General features: G+C 38.4%; 1 long non-coding RNA gene across 1 annotated transcript; it reads left to right on the top strand.

Annotated features, from left to right (window-relative positions):
- Positions 1-6899: 6899 nt before the first annotated feature.
- On the top strand, positions 6900-15438 carry LOC148224074 (uncharacterized). The gene is made up of 2 exons (XR_015803581.1): positions 6900-10274; positions 13753-15438. It is a non-coding gene; the product is annotated as an uncharacterized LOC148224074 (long non-coding RNA).
- Positions 15439-17888: the final 2450 nt, after the last annotated feature.

Here is a 17888-nt window from a genome sequence, read left to right as displayed (position 1 = left end):
CAATGTATACTATGGCTCTAAAAGATACGGGGATGTTGACTTCAACTTGACTTACTCATAATATTATCAGCATAATATTTTATTTATTTCAGTTTTTATTATAATAATTTACTTCTACTGCTCTTTCTTCTCTTTGTCCTTCTTCCTTTCTTCTCCTTGTACTTTTCCCTTTTCTCCTTCTTTATTTTCTTCTTCTTTTACTTTTCCTTCTTCTATTCTTCTTCTACTTGTTATTCATATTCTTCTTATTATTATTCCTATTCTTATTCCTAGACTTACTTCTATTCTTATTCCTAGACTTATTCCTCTTCTTATTCCTATTCCTATTCAATGTTTTTCTATTCTTAATTCCTATCCTTATTTACTGCTACTGTTTCTTACTCTTCTTCATATTCTTCTAATAATTCCTAGTCTAAATCTTTTTTTGTGTGTGTTTATTTTTGGGGGTTTTGTAGTTTTTTTGGGGATTTTTTTTTTTTCCCTACTACTAGTTATTTACATGGAAGGGTGTGATGTTAAAGCAGGAGCTTTTCCTGGAAGAGCTGTCCAGCGTCAGAGGATGTTGCTCTGGGAGGTGGTGGAGTCGCTCTCTCTGCAAGGTGTTGAGTCGTCCGGATGTGGCAGCTGGGGACACGGTGTCAGGGCGATGGTGGTGGTGGTGCCCGACGCTGGGTGGGACAGGAGCGGCAGGCAGGTTTGGGGCCGGCTGAGTGCCTTGGATGGTGCAAAGCAGGCGGGTCCCGCTGAGGCCGCAAGGCCGTGCGCAGGCCAAGGCAGCCCGTGTGGCTCGCTCAGGCCGGGCATGGCTGCGGGCCGGCCGCCATGGCAGAGGCCCGGGCTGGCGCCGGCCGCGGCCCCTACTGCTCGGTGTGCGGAGCCAGGCAGGGGCAGCGGCAGAGGCGGCGCAGCGCCCGCAGTGCCCGCCGCAGCCGCGATGGCCGCCTCTTGATGGCCACGGGCGCCTCCACACGGGCAGGGGAGGAGGCGCAGCACGGCCCTGGGGAGCTTGGCTCGGCTGCTGCCGGCTCAACCCAGGCCTCGCGAGGGGCAGCCCCGGGGAACCCGCCTGCGGACAAACCTGCCCATCGTCGCTCTCGCTCTGCCTGGTCTTCAACGAGCTCGAGGACGCTCACTCCGTCCCACTCGTCTTCCTCATGCAGCACGAGCTTGTCCCCGATGGTCTGTTCCCAGCTGTGCTGCATGAGGTCTGGGAGGCTGTCGTTCTCCCAGTCGGACGGCAGAGAGGGTGTCTCACCATGCCCTGTGGACTCCACCTGTTTAACGGAGATTTTCTCTTCAGAAAGCTCCTGGGCCATGGATTCCTCCCAGTCTGACGCTTCCTGGTGACAGGCGACATCGCTGTGGGACAGCTCTTCCTGGACGCAGTCATCCCAGTCGGACAGATGGTGAGTGTCCTGGATGTCTTCTGGGGTCAGCTCCTGCCCAATGCCGGCTTCCGCTGGGGATCCCTGATGGCAGCTATAGGTGACACTGCTGCAGGCCGGCAGGCCAGAACTGTCACCTGCTGCCAGCCACTGCCCGCTGATGGCCTGATCTTCTGGCCTGCTGGGCATGGGGCTGGCTGCTTTGGAGTTTGGGGTGGTCTCTTCCTTCTCCATGTTCATTGTGCTATAAGGCACAGAAGTCCCTGGAGCTGCTTCCTCTTGTATGAATGGCACTCCTGGGACTGGGCAGCGCAGGGCCCTGTGCCCCTTATATACCCCTGCAGGTTGGGGCTGTTCCATGTCACCAGGACAACAGAACGCCCAACAACGCCCAGGAACCCGATAGAACGCCCCTGCGTCACAAAGGGCCAAGCGAATGCAATTTTTTGGTTCATATTATCTTTGATTTTCCTGAATGAAACATTTATTTGTGCTGTGGATGATTTGAAAAAACTAAAATTAGGGGTAAATTTGATCTCTTTCATCTTAAATTAGCATTAAATAAAACGTGAATTCTCATAGTAAGGTGATAATAGCTGTATGGAGTAAAGAACCATTTTAAAAGGGAGGAAATCCAGAAGAAGCTTATTAATAGTTGCACTGAAGGGCTGGTCCTTGACCTGCCTGATGAGCTGTGCTCCTCTTTGGTTTTGCTTTTTCTATTTACCTATGACTGGCAAGGGAAATTCCCCAGCCAAATCCTTCATCTGATCTGGCAGGTCAAGGTTTACCTACCTGCTGATTTCTTAGGTGTTCCTCATCTATTTGAAATTATTAACCTGTGTGTTGAAATTAAAATTTGTTTTGCTAAGTGACTAAGCAATAATGTGCATGTGAAAGAGTATGCTGCTTTTGAGTCTGAATATCTTACAAGGACATATAGCTGAAATATAGCTGTTCAAAGGCAAGGCTGGTGTTAAACACTTGCTGAAGTTCCTATCTGAACCAAGACATGGAGGCAGCTAGGTATTGAAATTTTCCTGTCTGGTTAAAAATTGGGATGTAGGTTGATCAGATATCTTTGTGTATGGCAGTTGTTTGTTCTCTCTCTTCTCTTCTCTTTGCCAGTTTGGAGACGAAGACGTATCTACATTTTCTATCTAACTTAGGTAAAAGTAAGACAGAAAGAGAGTGGAGCTGAAAAGTGACCCTCCATTTGGAAATGCGAAAAGATGTGAAAAGAAGGTTGTGATGTTTGCTCAAAGGATTTTCTCCTTGCCAAAAGATACTTACACTTAGAAGATTAGATGTCCCTGCAGCATATGATTAGAATTTGTGATGGCATTTGGATGTCCCTTCTAGACTTAAAAAATTTAATGTTGCCTCTGGCTTTTGTGTCATAAAATTTAAATTAGAATCTCTAATTCTTTCAGAGTGCCAGAAATATTTTGTAAACAGTATTTTGCAGTGAAAAGGCTGGGCTTTTGAGATTTTGAGAAGAGTTATTTTTAGACAATAGTCTAAGTTCATCTTTGAGAAGGATATAGGAAACAAATGGAGGGAATGTGAACTGCCTCCTTTAGAGGTGAATTCTGTCATATTAAAAAGAATGTAATGAAGGTAAGAGCCAATGCCATGAAACAGCTCTCAGGCTGAGGCTGCTAATTGTCTGTAGAATTGTCTGGTCTAAGTAAATACAAAACTTTGTGTTCAACTACATACTAGCCTTCAGTTTCAGGTTCATCAATTTGATGCATTTGGCAGTAAAAGTAATTTTTTAATTGTGAACAATTCCAAAAGTTTTTTATTGCCTTGCCTTCTCATAAAGCAACCTCACAGACTTACAGAATGGCTTAGGTTGGAAGGGACCCTAAAGATCTGTCTTGGTTTAATTTGGTTTCCTGGCCAATGCACCAAATAATGTTATAGTTTTGATTTGCCAATTTAAATATACTAATTTTCTGTTGTGAGACAGAACCAGGAGCAAAAGTGCAAGGCAGGCCTAAAACCTAAAACGGTATAAAAAAACTATATTAACTAAAGAAAGGGAAATAAAAAGCAAATTCAGAATAAGATCTTTAGACCACTCATTCCTTCCCCCTCCCAACTTTCATAAAAACAAAACAAACATACAAAAATCTAGTTCAGTCAGTTCCCAACTTCAATAGTCCTTTTTCAGTTCACTTTGGAGAGAGAAGCTTCCTCTTGTCAGGCTATCGGGACTTGTCCACAAGGAGGAAAAAAACCTGTTCTCTCCTGGTTTCACTTTCATGATTTGCGTCTGCCCGGGAAAGAACTTGCAAGTTGTGAAGCTCCTCCCATCTTCACAGCTTTCCTAAAGCTGTGCTTATGGGCCATGTTAAACTCATGGGGTATTTACTTTTAAGAATGAGTTGTTCTAAAACAAAAATTCTCTTCATCTGTCGTTATCTCTGTTCATGATTGATCTCCAGAAACAGAGATCCCCTTTTCTCCTCAGGGTGAAGGATTCTCAACACAGATGCCTTTGATTAACAGTCTATCAAATGGAACATCTCCAACCCCCTATTCTTTCTCTATGGTTTATAGGTATGTTCATTGTAATGTCAGTTCATCCCTGCTATCTTACAAAAGGATTTTCAGCCATCTTCACAGCATCTCCTCATTCTCCTTCCATCTAAAGAAACTTATCTCTTTTATTATTTCCCTTCTCACTCTGGGGAGGATTGAAACGTCTGCAAGTCTTATGTAAGCATTGAAAGAGTTAAGATTTTACATGGGGAAAGTAAGGCTGCAATGCTGGAACTGTGCCAGGATCTCAGAACACCTCAGGCTGTGCTGGAAAAGGGAAGGAGAGAGAGCGGTTGGGATCTCACTCAGCCTCCCTGGGCTTTACTGGCCCTCACTGTGGATGGCCACCTCTCCTCTCTGCTGGGCCATGCCAGCTCCCCAGACAGGGGGCCTGGCCCTGCCCATGGCCACCTCTCCTCCCTGCCGGGCCATGCCAGCTCCCCAGACAGGGGGCTTGGCCCTACCCCCTTTTCAGGTCCACAGGCCTGCAGGGGAGCCAGACCTGGGCCAGTGTTACCTGCACTGCTGGTGGAAGAGAAAGAGAGCTCTTTTCCGGGTTACCTCCTTTGAAATGTGTGTCCATGGAGTGAACTAACTTTCTCCTGTTGGTTCCTCAGGCTGTCAATAACCAAGCCAGCCTTCAACTGGTCCCAATCAAATCACAGAGGAAGTTCTCGTGAAGAAAACGTCTCTCTGGGTCTGTCCTCCCCAGGTGAAGCCAGCACAAGACCATGTAGTATTTTAGATTATTATCCTGATGAGCTCCATTAGGAATCCATCAAAATTAACCTAGACCAAAATCATAGTTTATGACTGTAGCTAGTTTAAAAACTGGTAGGATAACTCCTGAATATTTCTACAATCTTTTTTCTGTTTTTCTGCTTAAGAATGGAGTACTGTTGTTTGCTAACACTAACATTAAAAGCAATTAGAATACCTATTCACAGTTTTTTATCAGAATTTCAACAAAAACTTAAGTTTGGTTGGGCTCATTTTGTTTATTCTCACAGTTCTTCACTAAAATACCTTTGTTACTTTTGACAGGGAGTAACATATACAAGTATATTTCTGTTTTAAAACCTCATACTCCATATTGTATAGCTTTATTTTATGTAGTTCATATGAAGTTCCATATAGGCTGTACACTGTCTTCTCTGGTAAGTAGAGATAATTCTCAGTTGAAAAGCATGACTGATTTTTTATGCCGACTAAAAAATTAGCCTTCCAGGAAAAGGAAAAGAAGCAAACTAAAGGAAAAGGTAGAAAATTACTTTAAACTGAAAAACCTGTTGAACTGAAAAAAAAAAAAAGGATAATTTGGCAATACATTGTAATGAGATGAGTGAAGCGTGCTCCTCTGAAGAGGGAAGATGAGTTCAACATTAACCACTGGAATAGGTGTAAATGAAGACTTTTCTTTAGTGGACGTGCAATCCAGTCTCCTTATTTTAAAATTCAGCTTCGTTGCTGTATTTTCTGGATTCCATTTTGTAACAGACTGGCTTCTATGCACGGATGGGTAAGTAACTTTAGAGGGGCTTAAAGACATTATTCCTGGGGGAAAAGAGTATGTGCAGTAAAGAGTGTGTTTTAGGTACAAATATTGTATAAAATAATCTGATTTATATGCAGTGCCCACTGTAAAATTATTATTGTGCAGTAGAAAAATGGTCTCTTGAAAGAAGACATCCTGCTTCCACTACAGGAAATTTAATAATGAAGGTAAGTCTGCAATCAGTAAATCCAATGTGTGTATATATGTTAAAAAAGTGCTTAGGACAACAGTTAGCTTAAAAATCTCCTTGGTCATGTTTGGGCTTCTTAACTGAAACTTGAGTGTTATAATTTGTTCTCTCCACATATGGCTAGAAAAGGCAATGAGAGTGAAAAGAATAAAATAAAACAAGAAAAGAGGGTTTCAAAAACATTCCTCCAAAAGACAGAAAAGCACCTCTCTTCCCTGGACTCACGAGCTGACAAGGCTGACCTCAGAAGTTACTGTTTGGTTCCTGTTTGTCATTACTGCTAACTGATTACAAAAATTAACTCTAAGCATTTATGTATTCTGCAGTTGTTATTTAGGTCATAACCTTGTAGCAATGACTTTGACAAACTAACTGCTGTATCTAAGAGAAGATAAAATTTGTCTGACTGGGCCTCTTTTTCAAGAAAAGGTCTGTAAGAATTTAAAAAATACATTTTAAGCCAGTTTATTATATTTCTTCAAGAAGTTATTCCTTGCCCTATCACTCGGATATAGAGACTAAGCACATCTAATCACATCTTTTGCTTGTCTCTAAAGTAATCCACTATCATCTGTTCCTTTTTTAAATGAAGACCCTTTAAACGAAGACACAATATACCACTTGAATACAAATTTGATTTCTATGATGCTTTTATGCAATCTTTCACTTTATTCTACTTCTTTTCTTATGTAGATGAGAAGTGTATTGTTTTTTTAACTGTTACAGTATATTGAACAGTATTACCGTTATTTCAGAAGCTTTTTATTTGGGATTCAGACATTTGCAGAGCTCCAAGTGTCTTTAATGTGTTAATGTTTCATGTGTAAATGCTCCTTCTCTGCAACTGGTTTGCTTTTATTTCTTCCACTGACTTGTTTTCAATAGTCTTTTCAGTACCTCGAGAATGTATGAAGTATCTCGTACTCACTTCATTTTGTGTGGTAAACATAATTTTATGGATAGGATTTTTCCCTAATCTAGTCAGAGTCCTCTGAGAAATCCTACAGGACAGAATTTTTGGACTCATGCTGTTCTATATGTGTATTGCTTTAAAGTTGTCATTGTGCAGAAATATAACTCCAACTCTTTATTTGGAGCGATGATCTTTTTCCATCACCAGGGAAGCAATGTCTGGCTTGATGAGGTGCTTACCGTGACTTTCAAGTTGGTTGCTTGAGGATGACCTGCATTTATCTTGTGAGAAAACAGACTTGATTTTCAGCTGGCTCCCCCTGCCTTCTCAATAACGCTTTGGGCTCCGTACTGCTCATGGATGGCGTCCTGAAGCAGCCCAATATCATGGTGCAAGACCTTTTAGTTATTTGAGGTTCTGAAATCCTGTTCAGTTGTCTGCCTGGTTTGGGCAGATGAACCTTAGCCTGTTATTTGTAGATACCTAAGGGGGTTGATGGAAGGGTTGAGCTTGGTCAGCCATGCTTTGGTAAGTCTGTGAGTGATGTGACATGTGGAGGAGAGAATTTTGAAAAGGGGCAAGTAAAATGCATCTGGGAGCTGCTTTGTATCTGCTGCTGATGGAAACATTCTCCAGATCAGCTGCTGCCCTCCTGAAGCCAGGTGCTGCTGGTAAGGATGTGGAACCTTTTTGCTTAGAGATTTTTCCAAAGAAAGAGGGATTTGCTCATGACCTGATGTTTGATTTCCTATGCCCTACTGATAGTTCTTAATGGGTGGGCTTGCTTGGGTTCAGCAGGAGGGCCAGACTGATAAATGAATTAGTACCACTGGATAGCTGAAGGTTGCATGCCAGAATTCATTAATGCAACTCCACATTAAGTATGTAGTTGAAGCCTGAAAAGAAGAGCCCTTTAGTAAATCCACAGAGAACAGGAGAAATGGTGATAGAAGTAATCCATTCAAGATTTTACACTTTTATCGTGTTCAAAGTGATACTTTAGGAATCTGATGAAAATTTTTTTTCATCTCCATAGTTCAAGTACTAAACTTCTTTTTTCTTTGGTACTGGAATTTTTAACTTTTATATTTTGCTCATGGGTATTGAGGAAGGTGTTTTTTTAGAGATATTAAATGTTTGCTACTATAATGTTGCATAAATCTGTGACACAAGATACAGCATAATTTCTTCTGAGGCATATACAATTTTTATAAAGCCTTTTAAGGAAAGAAGTCTACTGATTGCATTCTATAACTATGAAATGTCTTGCATAAAATATCATAAACATGGAAACTTCTTGCATTAAAAGATGATAATATATGCAGTTGCCTCTAGTGAAGGACACAGCTATGCCAATGGCATAAATTCTACTTCAGTAAGTGTTTGAAGCATGCTTTGGAAAATGTAGCAGCTGACTAGCAATATATTATTTTGCTAGTCTTTTTATGTAGGAAAACATTTATAGCAACTAAGTGTGAAACTTGAGGGGGGGATGAAATTTCACTGTCTATTGAGATCTTGAGAAAAGTCAATAAAGAAATAAATTCTTACTGCTTTAAATCAAAATGGTAACTTGCTTGGCATGATTATATTAGGGGAACCTCCACCTTCCCTGTCTCTACAAGGGACAGTAGATTTGTATTTATCTATTTTGCAAGGTCCTCTTCCAATAACTTTTTGATGGCTTCTTGTAGGGTGTTGTCTAGTTTCATGACTGAACTTGTATTCTGCACAGGCTCAGCTCTTTGTTAGGTTTTTTTCCTGTGCAAGAAGTAAAGGCTAGAGTTCTCAGCATTTTTTACTAACTGTGACAGTGGGAAAACTTCAAGGGCACAAAGTGAGGTACTCATGCACCACGGGGAATAATTTAAACAAGTATTTTTCTCTTCAAAGTACCTATTGCCACTTTAATATTAGGTAAGTGATTTTTAAATCACTCCGAAGGTTCATACAGTTTGGATTGTTTGGAGAGGCTCTGTCATTGACAGGTTCACAAATTTATGTTTTCCTTTCTTATCTCTAAATCCCACAAAAAGAACTTAAAATCACTCTCTATTTAGCTATATTTGGTGTACCTATTGATTCTTCACACACTGCCTGCTTTTTGGGAGCTAGGCTTTGTTTGAACACCTGGTCCATCCAATTTCCTGCAGCTCCTGATTGGCTTTTGCTCTGTTGGTTGACCTGGGTAAGCCTTTAAGGCTACATCATATGGGTCTGGCACAGATAAGGGTTAGGTGTTTTAATGTTTGGTTGAACTGTACAGAGGTGTGGTGAAGCTCTGAGAGGGAAAGGAAATGTGTCTGTTCTTAAGTGCCATAGTACTTTATCTGCTTCACTTGACCTTGCAAGCTTTTTTTTTTTTTTCCCTCTCTTCACAGAACATGGAAGGGATCCTCTCCTGAGCTTTCTCCATGCTGGCACAGCCAGGAGCTGTGTAAGCCTTCATAGATGCACTAAGTCAGAGCATTGGTCCCATTGAAAATTGTGTTGTGAACCATGGCCAAGACACATTCAGGTCACTTCTAGGTGACCTGGTAACCATCTCTCACTTGCAGAAGAGTTCAGTGTGTTTAAAAGTCCCTGGATAGGCCAATGAAAAGATGAAAGTGCAGTTGTATGGGTACTGAAGTCAGCCAAAAAATAGTAATGACACGGTTCTGTTGCTTCCTCTCTATTCCTTGTGTAGTGCTCCTTTAAGGATGATAAACACATTCATCACACAATTATAGATAAACAGTGCTAGAATTTCTGCTAATGAGTTAACTTTATTTTGAAGCTAGATATTTAATTCAGCTGAATGTCTTACAGAATATTCTGAAATGCTTTAAATATTGAAACTAGCTGAAGCTTGGCACAGTGTTTTTGAGAATGTCATTTATTTTTCCTGGTTTTGACCAATTGGCAAACAAACCTCTCACCTAGTGGCTAAATTTAGCAAAATTGTTTTATTTCAGTGGAGCAGAGTTCTTTTTCTGTCCTATGAGCCTTTGATTTGCTAGTCTTTGATTATTTTTTCCTTCATTTCTTTTCCTCTGGTTAATGGATTAATTTGAATGGGATTATTAAGGGGCTGTGTTTGATTTATGTTTTTTGTGTCAGTGGAAATTTTGATGCCCAAAGCCTATATATGGCTTGTGTCTTCAGGAAAACAAAAATGAAATTTGCTCTATTTGAGGTTTGGGTTATTGGTGATGTTGGCCATCAATCTTAATAATATCATAACTCCAATTTTTGCACAATTTTAATAAAGGAGGACTTTCAGTCTCTTGGAAGGGTTGCAAAACCAATTACAGAAATGTCAGAATTTCCACAGGAAGGTAACCTTCCTTCTTAGCAGTATCAGGTGAACAAAACAAACTGATAGTGATTAAAGTGTCAGAATATAATTGCATTTTCTTTCAAATAAACCATCAACTCTCAATAAATAATTAAAACAAGTCATGTTCTTCAAGATACTACAGTTGACTATCTTTTATTAAGAAGTGCTAGGAGCCATTATTAGATTTTCTTTATGATAATTTTTTTCTTAATGTCAGATTTTATTACTTTGCTGTTCTTTGGGGTATATTTTCTTTTCCCCAGGTTTACAGAGAAAGCATAACTTGTGTCACAGGCTGTAATGAGATATATTCTCCATGATGATTTGATGAGGAACATGTGAACCTAGACTTAAGAATGGTAAGAAAATTTTAAACCCAATGTCCCAAGAGCTATAGCATGTCTATGTAAAGCTTTGACATATAAATTAAAGAGTGTCTCTTTTTCTTTTCCCAATATTTTCTCTAACTAATTGCTTACTCCTTGCTGTCTTAAGACATTCAGTTTTAATAAACAACATAAAACCCAGGGGGACAAGGAAGCCATGAGGGTGGACTGTGTCCTGCTCATTGGTGATGATAAATTTATTTGAGCTAGATCAAGGGGTTTTTGACTTGAAGAATCCAGGGGTATTCTGTGGGACTGACAGGTTGAGATGTTCTTAAACCTCCAACTGCATTTTTAAACGTGCTAAATTATGTACCAGAGTGTTGCTTTATTATTTTTCAGGATAGAAGCAGAGATTTAAGAATGTGATATTAATATTTTTTACTTAAGCCTCCTGTTTTTTTTGGGCTAGTGCTTTGCATTTTTGGCTCTGATTTAAGCTGGTTCCACAGTCTTCTCTGTAAATGACAGAAACTGTTGAAAAGATAATTTTTTATCTCCAGAAACTGAAGTTTAAAAATGAACCTTAATTTTTCATTTTGCCTAATTAAAACTCGTCATCTGATTAAATCTCCAAAACAAGTTTAAGTTAAATGAAAACTGAGTAAAATATTCTGTAAGACAACTAATTAGCAAGCAGTTGTCAAATCTTGTTGCTGCTATGAATAAGCACATAAGTTTCTTTGAGATTTCAAACCAACCAAAGGTTTTTGGTTAGACTATGCTGGACATAGTTCTCTACATAATACAAATTTTAAATGGGAGTTGATCTAATACTTATAAATGTGTGTAAGGAAAAAAGAACCAAAAATTCTTCCAGCTTTTGCTATTTTTGTAAAATTGTGCATAGACAACTTACAGATTCTTAACCCTGGGGTGCAGTGGTCTTGTATAAATGCAACAAGATTTTAAAAAATAACAAATGGGGCCAATGTGTTCAAAACCTTTTTGTAGATGAAGGCTGTTGCCTTCCTTTTCCAAGTCACAACTTAATTGTGCATTCTCACACTAACACTTTATCTTTGTATGCTTGTCTCTGTATGCTGGTGGGATAAACTGGATGTTCTCCTTGGAAACTCTTCTACTTTCATTAAGTTTTATGGAAGTGTAGTGGATGCTAGTGATCAATGCACAGCATGTGATACCAATGACTCTTCCACTTTTAAATCCCTTTTTTATGTAGTAGCCTAGTAATATCTGCTGTTTTGAGCATGACAGATTTGTTCCTCTTGAGTGTAAAGGTTTGCTGAACATGGTTTACTAAACCTAGCAAAGTTTTAATTTCAGCTAATGTTATCCTCAAAAGTCACACCAAGGACTTGACTGGATCTCTTAGAGCTGATTTCATTGGTAAAAAAAAGAAAACAATTTGATGTTTTGATGGACTCTACATCTTCACGTTTTAGTCTGCCTATAATTCTGTGCTTTCATATAAAGCCTTATACATGGCTTGAACATTGCAGCAATGAAGATTGAAGCTTAAAGAAAAGACCCTGTTCAGGTCTACAGAGGTGTGTCAGCAGGATGAGTGGCTGTGATTCACTGTTTTCCAGGTCTTCATTATCACTGAAACAAATTACAGGAGCAGACAGAACTCAACCAATCAGCAGCTGTTCTCCCAAGTACTGGTCTCACCTTGATCAAATCCCAGCTCTGTACAGCAGGCTGTGTAACTGGAAGTGCCTTGCAGCATGCCCTGCAGGTCTGGAAATGAAGTCTCATTCCCACTGAGGAGCAGATGACAGTGTTCTTCAGACCAGAAATATTCCTCACAAGACATAATTTATCCCATATTGGGGCTTTTGGGAGCTAGGCAAAAAGGAGCTGCAAGAAGGTGCTAAATGATACAAGCATATACCTGATGGTTTTAATTCACTTTTGCTAAACCCAAGTTTAGACTGTCACTACCCTGGGATGCAATTGCAGTTGGCCCATAACAGCATGTGCACTGGCAGACCTCCTGCCACATGTGCATTCTTCAGATCTGCCCTCCTCTACTAATGCTTCCTGCTGAGAACTTTTCTTTTTCTACCTTTTCCTCTTTTTTTTTTTTTTTGTGCTCTTCCCACTGGATCCCACTTTTGTCAGCCTTTCCCTCTCTCACCCCATCTTCAACAGCCTCTTGCTTTCTTTTCTCCAGATGAACAGTTCTTGTTGTGCCTTTAACCACCATAATTTTCTATCAATTGTTAGGAAATTTATCAGCGTTATTATGAACTCTTTCTTTTCTTTTTTTCTTTTCTCCAGAAAGCAACATAATTTCTGGATTTTTAGACTATCTGCCCATCAATATATTGGTCTTTAAACTAAATCAAATGTCTTTAACAAGAAATAGACTATTTAATTCAATTAAATAGTGTGAGGAACTAAGTATCTGCGTAGTGACATGGGTAAAATACATCATTTTAACTGGGTCTCTTTTTTTCCTAGACTGTTTAGAGTTAGTAGGTGTTATTGTAAAGGACCATTTGCTGATCATGGCATACAAGAGCAGCTGTGGATACATCAAATACTGATTTATATTATGTGCAGTTACAGATCAAATGTGAAAAAAAAAAAAAAAACCAAAACAAACCAAGTTGAAAATATTGGAGTTTTCAGAAATTTTCTGTTGATTGAACAAGTTCTCTTGATGAGCTGTCTGATACAAACTTGTGGTTAAAGTGGAAGAGAGATTTGAGCTCTTCTGGCTCTTGTCTGTAAGGGGGCAAAACAGTAGGAAGCTTCATGTTTCAGCTGGGAATAAGAGCTGGAGTTATTTTGATGAACTTGTTTTCCTTTGTAGCAGGAGAGAGCAGAGATGGATCAGCTCAGAGCCCAGTGACACATCTAGTAGGGCAACTCTTTCTATTTCCTTGGGTATGGGCTGTCTTCAACCACCTGCCAGGGCAGAAATTTGAACAAGAGGTTCAGGCATGAACTGAAAAAATATTTTTTAAATTTTATCATCTCAACAAGAGAAAAAAGATTAGATAACAGACACATGAAGTAAAAGATTGTTGTTATCTCTTTTTTTACTGTGATGTAGTATCTCTTACCTATTCTAGAAATCTTTGGAATTTGTAATTTTTCCTGACATGAAGTAATGTGCCTATTCTTATTTGACTAGACTGAATATCTGAAGTGTTTTGGTTTTGTTGGTGTTTCCAGGTGTTTCCAGAATTGTTCTTTGGGTGAAAGCGTGTGCTAATCCAAAAGCTCTGTACTAAATTATAAACTGCCTAAATGTGAAATGTAAGCGTGAGATTTTAAACTCTTTGTTCTCTGGTAGCTGGAGTATTGAAATTGTTCTCTTCATCAGTAGGCTTTGAGCATGTTAATTTTTTTTTTCTTTCTAAAGAAGGTAACACTAATTCTATCTCTAGTATTCTTTTATAAAGAAGCCAGCAGTGAGACTGCTTGCAAAGTTTACACTTTTGATCATGATGTTTTAATTGCTTTCTGCCTCCAGGACTGTATGAGAGTCTCCTCACAGCGAAACAAATGCAGGGATCACAGGGTCAGTGAGCAAGAAGGATGGAGCAAGACATTTGGCTCTGAAGCTGAGAAGAAAAAAAACAACGAATCCTAGCAAAACCCAAACAAATTAAAAGAAAGTGCCTCCAAATAACTGTGAAACAAAAAAAAAAAAAGCAAAACCCTTCAGCTCACCAGATTTAAAATCTGCAAACAAAAGAAATAGGAGATGGGCATCTGATTTTTCTTATTTTCACAGGACCTAAATTTTCAGTTTGCAGCAACTATGTTTGTTCTAACAGGTCATGTGAGTAAATAGAATAACTGAAAGGACTAATAGAAGAGAAAACAAAAAAGGCAACTCTTAACTCTTGGACTAGGCAATTATATATTTCATAATTTTTTGGACTGTCTTGAAATTCATCATTGTGGCAAACACCAGAAATCTAGTGGATGATCTTTTTATTTTTCATGTCTGCATTTCATCTTGTCAATCTTCTTTTCCTCTCATGTTTTTTAAAATAGTTTTTATGTAATTTCACACACATACACAGGTTTCTGCTCCAGCATTCAGAGTTTAGACTCTGTCTGAAGATGTGGCTGTACAGGAACTTTGAAGGCTTGTGCCACATAAAAGGAGCTGCAATTCCATTACTGATGCTGACTTTTTTTTCTGAGTGACTTTTTTTTTTTTTAATTTCAAATCGGCTTTTATTTCTGTGACTCTAGTTTGTGAATTTATACTTTTTAAACAATTTTTCCCCTTCTAAACTTGTGTAAATGCCTAAAAGGTCTTTCAAAAAGCTTTCTGTCAAAAGTTGCAGCCTTTCTCTCTGTATTTACATTGTATATTGTCAGTTGAAGGAGATTTTCTAAACCAATGTGTGCTGTGTCATGTATGATTTGCAAGGAGGACCAAACTCTCTGAGTGTGCATATCTAATTGAAAGGTTTTAAACTGAAAGGCTGAAGTAATATATTTCCAACCCTCTCCATGTAAATATGTAATGATTTTGTAAGTTACTAATCTCTGCCACAATAAATCAGTTCTTAATTAGAATTTAAAAAATAAGTAACCATTGCTCAGACACAGTTTATCCACTCTTGAAAATTAGCTGACAAGCCTTCAAGGCATATATTAGTCTTTGCCTAGGTCATCTTTGGAACACATTTCTGTGTTGAATCCTACATATTTTTATCAATCTAGCAGAACACCCAAGCTGTAATTTTTATCTGTGATCTCTCTTTCCTTTTCCCCTGATTCATCTGACAGTTCTCACACCTACTGACATGTAATTGTACTGGCTTAATGGCTGTGATTAAATTCACGATTGAAGAAGACTCTCACTGAAATCTCCTTACTCCTGACATCTGAAATGGAGTTGTTGTGGTTGGTTCTTGTTCCTAATCAAGATGCTACAAGGCTGCTAGTGATGGTGTGCAGTGGTCCAGGGACAGGGAATTTTTCAGGGGACTGGATATTGTTTTGAGGATGTGTGTGGCTGAGGTGAGACTAATGACTTCTCCTTCAGCTTATTATTTGCAGAAAAGGTTTCTGAGCGATACATTTACACTGGAAGAAATTATAAGACACTCTGGTAATGCCAAATGTTTTCTGAAAAATTGGCATTACATCTTTTGTATTGACTGAAGAAATAAAATGTGTGTTCTGATAAACCTAAAGTGATGCTTATGTGTCTTCCTCTTTTCATGTTTCCTGGGTGGAAAACTTAGGAAGTGTTGAAGCCAACAATATTCTTGTTGCCAGCTACTTTGGCTGCCAACTCCAGTGCAGATTATCTGAATAGACATAACAAATGCTACAGGGTCTAAGTGATTTCCAACAGAGAGCAACTTACAGAGGTTCCTGCAGAATCAATTACCAAAATCCCATACCAAATGTGGTAACAGCTTCTAGAGCTCTTCTAAGCTGGAAGCCATCCTCACCTGCTATCTCATGGCTTTGCTTTACAGGGTTTTACACATTTTAGAGATGCTGTTAACTGCAGCTAGGAATATAATGCTGTGGTTTTGATTTGAGACCCTGTTTAAGCAATACTCTCTTTTGTTAGATTGATCATAGCACACTGGCAGGGGTTCTGTGGAGAGAAGATGTGTATTCATTACCTGCACATTATAGATATGTATATTGTTAAATTTAGATTGATTCTGGATACAATCTTGGAACACCTTCACAAGCAGTGTTTAGTCATTCTGATAATCTTACACAAGTGGATGCATTTGATTCCTTGGTGTTCTGAAAGGATGTTTGGTTTCTTTGAGAGAAGCTTACTACAAATTATGTGTTCTTTATACTTACAGCCGTTCCTTATTGCAAATCTTTGTTTTAGCAGTTAAAATGGTCTTCTTGTGTAAAAGGATTTTGACTGTAATAATGATTTGCTTGCATGAAAACACTTCAAACACCTTATTAAAAAAGCATTACAGTTCAAGAGGACTTTGGCCCAGTAAGCTATTTAATAATGTTAAAGGCCATAGTGTCTTTGGTTTAGAAACAAAGAAAAACAGCCTGATACATAGTGATAAAAAGGAGATATTCAATTCAAATTTACACCTATGTTGTTTAAGAGTTGAAAATTTATATAATGGTATTGTGTTTTTACATTTTATTTCCTATTAGTATATAAATATTTTTTAGATTTATGCTCATGTGAAAATGTTACGGTTTTCTTTCTTTCTTTTATCCTTAATAGTTTATTCCTAAACAGTTTTACTAAATCAGGTAAAAAACGTAACAATTGTTTAATAGTTTTGTTTTCCTCTATTTATTTTACATTCTTGAGCTTGGAGAACTCCTTTCAACATGAAAGCTAGTGTGCAACATAATATTCACTTAAACTCCATCAAATCTAGAGATAAATATGCTACTTAATTAACTCACCATGGTCAGTGTTTTAATAGAAATTTAAAAGAATTTGTATCTTCAGAGACTACTGTTGCCTTTAACTTTCCTAGATGATTAGAGTATTGGAGTCAATATTGCTCAATTAATTTTAGTAATAGGCTCAGTGATCTGGAAGCAGTACTTTTTTGTTTATTTATTTGGGTCACGCTCATAGGATAGATAAAATTCTTGAACCTACAGCAGCTCTTGGCAGCTTGAAAATTAGTGTTAATTAAGTTCTCTTCTTATATTCCTTCAAGCTAAAGTGCAATTGATGAGATATCATGGAAATACAATAAATTCTGAAGCTATTTCATAAACACAGTAATTTAGCCTGAATTAAATGCTTCATCAATGGAGACAAGTGAATTCTTTAAAGCCATAATTTTTGGTGTTTGGAAATACCTCAGAATTCTTATATATGCATTTGTAATTCTGGGAAGTAGGGAATCAGGAGTGAGATGAGAAGACGTGATGTACATACAGATCTTTACAGAAATGGATGTGTCTGCTAACCCAGTCCTGCAGCTGGGGAATCAGGGACTGATACTGTGTCAGTATTCTGGGTATTTTAATATTTTTCTCCCTTTTTAAATCTGCATGATATTTATATTGAACATTTTGCTTGAACTGAGAAGAAAATTTTTCAATTTGATGTGATTTATTGGAGTTATTTGCAAAGGATTGTAATAATACCATTGAATGTATTTCCTCCAAAGTGAGAACAGTAGTTACCTGTTGTAGAGTTTAATTGAATGCTTAATTTATTCTTCAGAAAGCAGTTTGTTCTCTCCAGAGAACTAATGGTTGAAGATAGAAAAGTAATGTTTTTTCCTCTGATCTTGGATAACAAAGGCACCGTGGCTGTTCAGATGGGAACAGCTGTTCTATCTTTTCAAAATCTGAACTGTGCTCCTTTTTTTTCCTAGGAGGAAGAAGAAAAAAAGATCCTGATCACTTCATGGTATTGACCACTCAGGGTTCTTATTCCAAGGGGAGTATTTTCTGCATTTAGGGAATGAGTACTGAAAGATGTACTTAATAGTTTTGACATCACAGTCTTTGCACAAAAATGCAACAATGAGAATCTGAAATCTGGCCCTGGGGAATGTGATCTTGTGCAAACTGACACTGTTTTACCTCCAGACTGTCAGTGTTCTCAAATCAAGCCTGTTCAAATTCATTGAGCAAAATGCCACGTGGGAATAATTTCAGCTGTTCTCAGAA

Source organism: Sturnus vulgaris, chromosome 4 (assembly GCF_052056855.1).
Source record: "Sturnus vulgaris isolate bStuVul1 chromosome 4, bStuVul1.hap1, whole genome shotgun sequence".
Taxonomy (NCBI): domain Eukaryota; kingdom Metazoa; phylum Chordata; class Aves; order Passeriformes; family Sturnidae; genus Sturnus; species Sturnus vulgaris.
The sequence above is the reverse complement of the archived record's forward strand: the minus strand, read 5'-3'. Positions and strand labels throughout refer to the sequence as shown.